Raw genomic sequence first — 6,102 nt, 5'->3', positions numbered from 1 at the left:
CCCCGCTCCCCCCATCCTGCTCCCCCCCGCCTCCATCCTGCCCCCCCTCCCATCCTGCCTTCTGGGAACCGCTTACAGGGGCGGAGGTGAGGGGTCAGGGCAGGCTGGGCAGGGCTGGGCCCCTGCGGCTGGCAGGGAGGGGGCCAGGAGGAGCCGAGGCTCCCCCAGGGACCCCCGCCTGCTCTGCCGTGTGTACTCCAGAGCCCGGAAAAGCATCCCAGAGCCGGGATCCCCTTGGTGGTCCCAGCAGCAGCCCCCACTCATGATCGGGATCAGCCCTGGGGGTGCCTAGACCAGGGGTGCACGAAGTGGGGTCAAGCTTTGGAGCCCCTTGGCCACCGGGGCGTCAAGGTCTGGGGCTGTCCTGGCCGGGGGCAGGGTCAGCTCCTGCCCCGTTCCGTTCCCCTCCGCTCGGGGAATCCGGCCCGCCGGACCCCCGCCCGCCGCGGCGGCAAAACCCGGCCCGGATCGGCAGGCAACGAGCGGGACAGCACCCGTGGGTACCCCGCGAGCTCCGGCCCCGGTTCCCGACGCCGCTCGGAGGGGCTCGGAGCGGGCGGGGGCTGCCGGGGACCGGCGGTGCCGGGCTCCGCTCCGTGCTCCGTGCCGGGCTTTCCGCGCTCCCGGCCCCGCTCGTTCATTCATAGATCGCGCGCGCTCCCGGCCCATTCATCCCGGCGCGCGGGGAGCTCCGTTACCATGGCAACCGCGCCCCCCCTCCCCACAGCGCTCCCACCGCGCAGCCGGAGCGCTGGAGGGGCCGGGGGCCGCCCCGGCTCCGTGTCTGTGTGTGTGTGGGGGGGTTCCTGGCCACAGGAGCCCGGGGGGCTGAGCCCGGGGTCCCCTCGTTCCTCCGGCTGCAGGCGGGGGGGCTCCCGCCGGCTCAGCCCCCCCGAGGTGCGGGCAGCGGCTGCCACGTCGGCGGGGGCGGCCCCCGCTCCGCTCCCCCGGGCCGGGGCAGGAGCCCGGCCCCGGCGGTTTCCATCGTGGGCCGGGCTTGGCGCGGCATAACCTTGAGGTCCCTCCCCACCCCCCAATTCCCACTCCACCCCCCCGTCTCGGGGTTGTGGCACTGAGTTCAGGCTCTGCAGAGTGCGATTTCCCCACCCCCCAAAAGTGGTGGGGGGACCCCCCCAGAAGGGCGGGGTGCAGCGGGTGCCAGCGGGGAGCTGTGGGTGCGAAGTGCCGGGTGGCGAAGTGCGGGTGTCCCAGCGCTGCGTGCGGGGGTGGGTGCAGGTCACACGTGTGCACCCACGGGTGCGTGTGGCGGGGTTGTGCAGAGCCTGCAGCCCTCCTTCCGTGCACCCCAGGTTCAGCTGCGTGGGGAGGACAGATGCGGTGCTGCGGGCACCCATTGCACAGGGCGCTGCGTGGGTGGTTGCAGAAAGCTCTGGCATGCAGCAGGGCCACAGCAGGGATCTGCAGCTGGACAAAGTTTCCCAACGCCCTCTTCTTCCTCACCAGGTTCCAGAGTGAGGAGCCGCAGCCTCAGGTGCAGGAGAAACTGCTGCTGCAACCCCACAGGTGAGCCCCAGCCCCACGGGCGGGCTCCAGCCCACGGCCCGATGTACAAACGTGACAGGGCTGTGCTGCAGGCCAGCGTGAGGCTGAGCGTGGATCCCCGCACTGCTGCACTCGCGTGTGCTTTGCACAGCCGTGTTCTCCCCAATTTGTGCATGTGGAGCACACGGGCATTCAAGACCCCCGGGTGCGTGCACACACGTGTTGGTGCCTGTGCCCTCGGGCACATCTCCGTGTGTGTTCGCACCGATCCCACGGACGGGGCGGGCGCGCAGGGCCCCCGACACGCGGGGGGTGCCCTCACATGCGGCCGTGTGCGCGTCGCGGGCTCCGCGCGGCCGAGCCGGGCGCCTGGCGCTGCCGGGATGACTCACGGGCTCGCAGAGGAAGCCGTGACTCAGTGCTGGATTCCTGCCGCTCCCCACCCCCCGGCCGCTCCGGCCATCGCGGCCACGTGGAACCCGCGGCAGCTGCGGCGGGACGCGGGGGGTGCTGCCGGGGGTCCCCGCGGGGCTGCTTGGGTGGGCACACATGTCCCTTGCCTGGGCCGTAAGGGATGGAGGGTCCCGGTGCCTTCGGGCGAGCAGGATGGGGATGCCCCGGGCTCGGGGTGGCACCGTGCACGCCCCGATTCCCGCCCCAGCTGGGCGTGGGGTTCCGGATCGGGCACGTTTCCCGGCTGGCTGGGGCGGGTCCGGCTGTGCCAGGCGCTGCCCCGAGCTCCAGCCCGGGGGCTGCTGTCTGCCTGGGGAGCTCGGGCTGCTCCACCTGCCCTACCTTTGCCGTGGATCTGGGCTGTGGCTGCAGCTCCACCTGCCCCTGGCACTCGGCCACGGCTGGCACCGGGTTCCCCAGCTGCTCTGGCTGACAGCCCGGTGCTGGGCAAGGGTCTGGGGTGGCACAGTGTCATGCAGGCAGGACTGTGGACCTGAGCAGGGACAGGTGGCTGCAGAGGGAGATGATCAGTGGTGCCATGTGATGCCCAGAGTGCTGTGCCAGGAGCCAGCAGTGCCTCAGGCGCTGCCCTGGGGGTCAGTGGCACTGTGCAATGCCCAGGGTGCTGCGCTGGTGGTGCCACGCAGTACCCAAGGCTCACTGCCGTGGCACGGGCAGGGCAGCCTCTGTGAGTCAGAGCAAGGAGCAGCAGCTGCCCCCTCCTCGCCTGCTCGTTCCCAGGCCCTGCTCACCAGATTCACTTTTGCAATGACTGGACCAGCCACCCCAGCTCTGCCGAGCTCGCCCTGACCCACTCTGCCCACGCTACCTGTGGCCTTCTGCCCCCACGTCACCACCTGTGGCACGGTGCTGCTGCTGCCTCGGCCAAACCCCCTTAACCCTGGCCCTCATCATCTCCCACCCCAGGAGCTGCTGGGCACTGCCTTCCTGAGCAAACCCCGTGTGTTCCCGAGGGGCTGCAGCCCCCTTGGTGGGGCTGGGGGCTGGTGGGTGCCAGCGAGGGGGTCGTGGCCAGCAGTGAGTCAGCACAGGCAGGTGTGGACAGGGACTGGGATGGGGACGCCTCGCCTGGGGACACCGTGATCGGGGAATGACTCATGTGTTAAACAAACAAACAGGCGAGTCGGTGTGAAGCTGTGCTGGCAGCGTCGGGGAGCTGCTGGTGCACCCCAGCCATGATCTCCCACAGGGGTCACGGCATCGGGAACAGTCACGGAGCTGCTGCATGTGTGGTGTCACACACAGGGGCACAGGGCAGCCCTGCCCTGCCGCCAGCAGCACACACCAGAGTCCCAAATGCAGGGCAGGGGCTGATGGACGCTGCTGATCCCGGGGATCTCCACACACCTGCCTTTTGCCCTCGCTGCAGGAGCCGCAGTGCCCAGGGCCAGGCAGGCACCTGGGGATTTCCAAGGTCCAAACTCACCTGGGCTGGGGCTGTGCAGCCTCTCCCTGGGCTGGCAGGTGTAAAACCCAACTCATGGCATGGCTGGCCTGCCCAGGCATCCTGCAGCTTGGCCACATGCCCACTGGGCTGAGAGTGAGCTCTGGGGTGGCAGCTGGCTGCCCAGCTCTGGCTGGGCCTGGTCCTGCAGCCCTGACCTGGGGGTGCCGTCACTGAGCCACTTCTGTCTGTTCTCAGGTGAAAAGTGCTTCCCCCAGGCCCTGCTGCAGCCAGGGCAGAGCCAGTGTGTGGCCGTGAGTGATGCTGTGCCCCAGCACAGGGTCCCCAGTCGTGTCCCCAATCCTCAGTGGAGCTGTGCCACCACCAGCAGCACCGTGTGACCTGGGACCTTGTGCACACACGCACTCAGAACGCCGGGAATGTTTTATGTCGAGGCTGGAAAAGGGTCAGTTGCTCACTGGATTTTTTTTTCCACCCTTTCTGCTGTGGGTTTGGCCAGGTGCCCGGGGCAGGCGCAGGGGGTGGGTGTGAGAGGCATGTGATGAGCCGGGTGTGACGGGGCTGGCGAGAGCTGTGAAAGTGCTGAGCTGGTGTGAACCTGCCGTCCCATCCCCATCTCCTCCTCTCCAGCCCTTCCTGGAAGAGCTGCAGGGAAGGTCCCTGCTGTGGGTATGGTGTGGGCAGCTGTGCCCATCCCCACAGCCTCTGGGTGCCTCATACAGGAGGAAAAGCCTGTGAGGCTGAAGGCTGCAGGGCTGGGGCTCAGTGCAGGTGCCCTGGGTGCTCCTGCCTCGCTGTGGGGGGACAGGGTGAAGATCCCACACTGGCTGGGGACTTTGTTGCTCTGAGAGTCCCTGAGCTGCTTCCTCTTCCCCATGGCGGGTGTGTGGGTCTGGTGAGAGCGTGTCCAGCCTGGAGCCACACGCTGAGTCAGGGACAGAACAGGAATAGAGTCGGGTGCCTGAGTCACGGCCCACGTGTGAAACCAGCAGCACTTCCCCAGGAAGGGGGAACCCCGCAGCCCTGACAACCCCTGGTACGTGCTGGCCACTTCCCTGGGATCAGGGTTCTCCCCTCCTGGATCGGCCCTGGCCTCTTTTGGAGCTGAGAGCTGCTGGCTCTGTCCCTCACAAGGACAGGAGATCAGGCAGGAATGCGGGCAGGGAACGACTGCCTCACCTCAGGACCCCCTCTGTGCTCCCACGCGGGGCACAGAGCTCCCCGCCAGCCCCCGGGGCTTTGCCAAGGAGCTGGGAAAACCTTGGGGAAGGTGGGCGGGGAAGAGCCAGAGCACTCAGCCACCCTCGTTTGCAGCTCCCCTTACACACGTGCGTGCACAGTGCACCCCCACACACGCATGTGCATCACTCCACAAGTGCGACAGCCCATCCTGCGCCCCAGCCATCCGTCTGTCCGTCTGTGTCCCCCGCCAGCTCCCACAGAACACCCCTCCCTCCCTCCCACCTCCCCCGGAGCGTTTCCGCAGTGTCTCCATTGATAAATCTGGAGCGTTGCCACGGCGACGCTGCAATGGGGCGCAGCGCTGCGGGGCTGCCAAGGGGCCCAGGCCCACGGCGGGCTGGGGCTGAGGAGGATCCACGGGTGACATTTCACACCTGTGACTTGCCAGGTGTGTGACTGCACTCGTGTGGGATTTCCCAGCGTGTGTGCTGGGACGGTGCACGCGAGTCTGGGTGTGCACACTTGCAAGAACTGATGTGTGTGCAGGGCTGTGGGGGCTCGGGGACCCCACTCTGGGGCAGCACTGGCAGACGGGGCCCTTGGCACCGTCTGGTTCTTCCTGCAGCAGTGCCAGGAGGGAAACTGAGGCACTGGCAGTGTGGCATTCACCCTGTCACAGATGGTCACTTGGGGCAGGGGTTGCTCGGGGACAGGGGGACCTCACAGTGCCACCACCCCTGACCCTTCCTGCACAGTGCTGGGTCTGGCCAGCATTGTCACACCCTGGTTGTGGTCTCACACACGTGAGAGGCCCTGTGGGCTGGTGACCCCACACACACCCAGCAGCAGCCCCCGTGCTGGGATGGGGGTGCAGGTACCTGTGTGTGAGTCCCTGAACATGTGTGTTCTGTGCATGTGTGTCCCCATGTGTGCACAGTGCCACGTGGGGGGCTGGGGGACGCAGCACTGTTTGGTGACTGCACCACACAGGCAGTGGGACCCCACTGGGGGAGGTCTGGTGTGAGGAGGGGGCTCTGGAGCACGAGGGGAGTGCGGGGTGGGGGCCAGAACTGGGCCAGGCACCAGGGCAGCCCTGAGACCACCCAGCACCCCCAGCACAGCTGCGTGTCTGCACGCTGGGACCAGCTCATGTGAGGCTGGGGGGGCTCGGGCAGGCAGTGCCCGTCCCCACGCAGCTCCTGCTGTGCCCTGCACCCTCTGCCAGGCCACTTGGGGGTCCACATGGGGAGCCCACCCTGTGGACGTGGGCAGAGCCTGAGGCTCTCTGGTGGGATTGTGGGGTGCTGAGGGGGTGCTGGGCGCCAGGATCAGCCCCGTTTGCAGCCAGGAGCTGGGGGGACACGGGCAGGACCCCAGGGCACAGGGTGGCACGGGGTTGCTGGCAGAGCAGCGCGGCCGTGGCACACGCGTGGGCCGTGCGGGCACACGCGTGTGGGCAGGATCGGTGCATGTAGCGTGGCTGCCCTCTGCTGCCACGGCCACGGCAGCGCTCAGCACCCCTGGGACGCTGCCGGGGG

The sequence above is a fragment of the Passer montanus genome, unplaced genomic scaffold, assembly GCF_014805655.1.
Source record: "Passer montanus isolate IOZ18808 unplaced genomic scaffold, ASM1480565v1 scaffold112, whole genome shotgun sequence".
Taxonomy (NCBI): domain Eukaryota; kingdom Metazoa; phylum Chordata; class Aves; order Passeriformes; family Passeridae; genus Passer; species Passer montanus.
Note: the sequence above shows the minus strand (reverse complement) of the source record.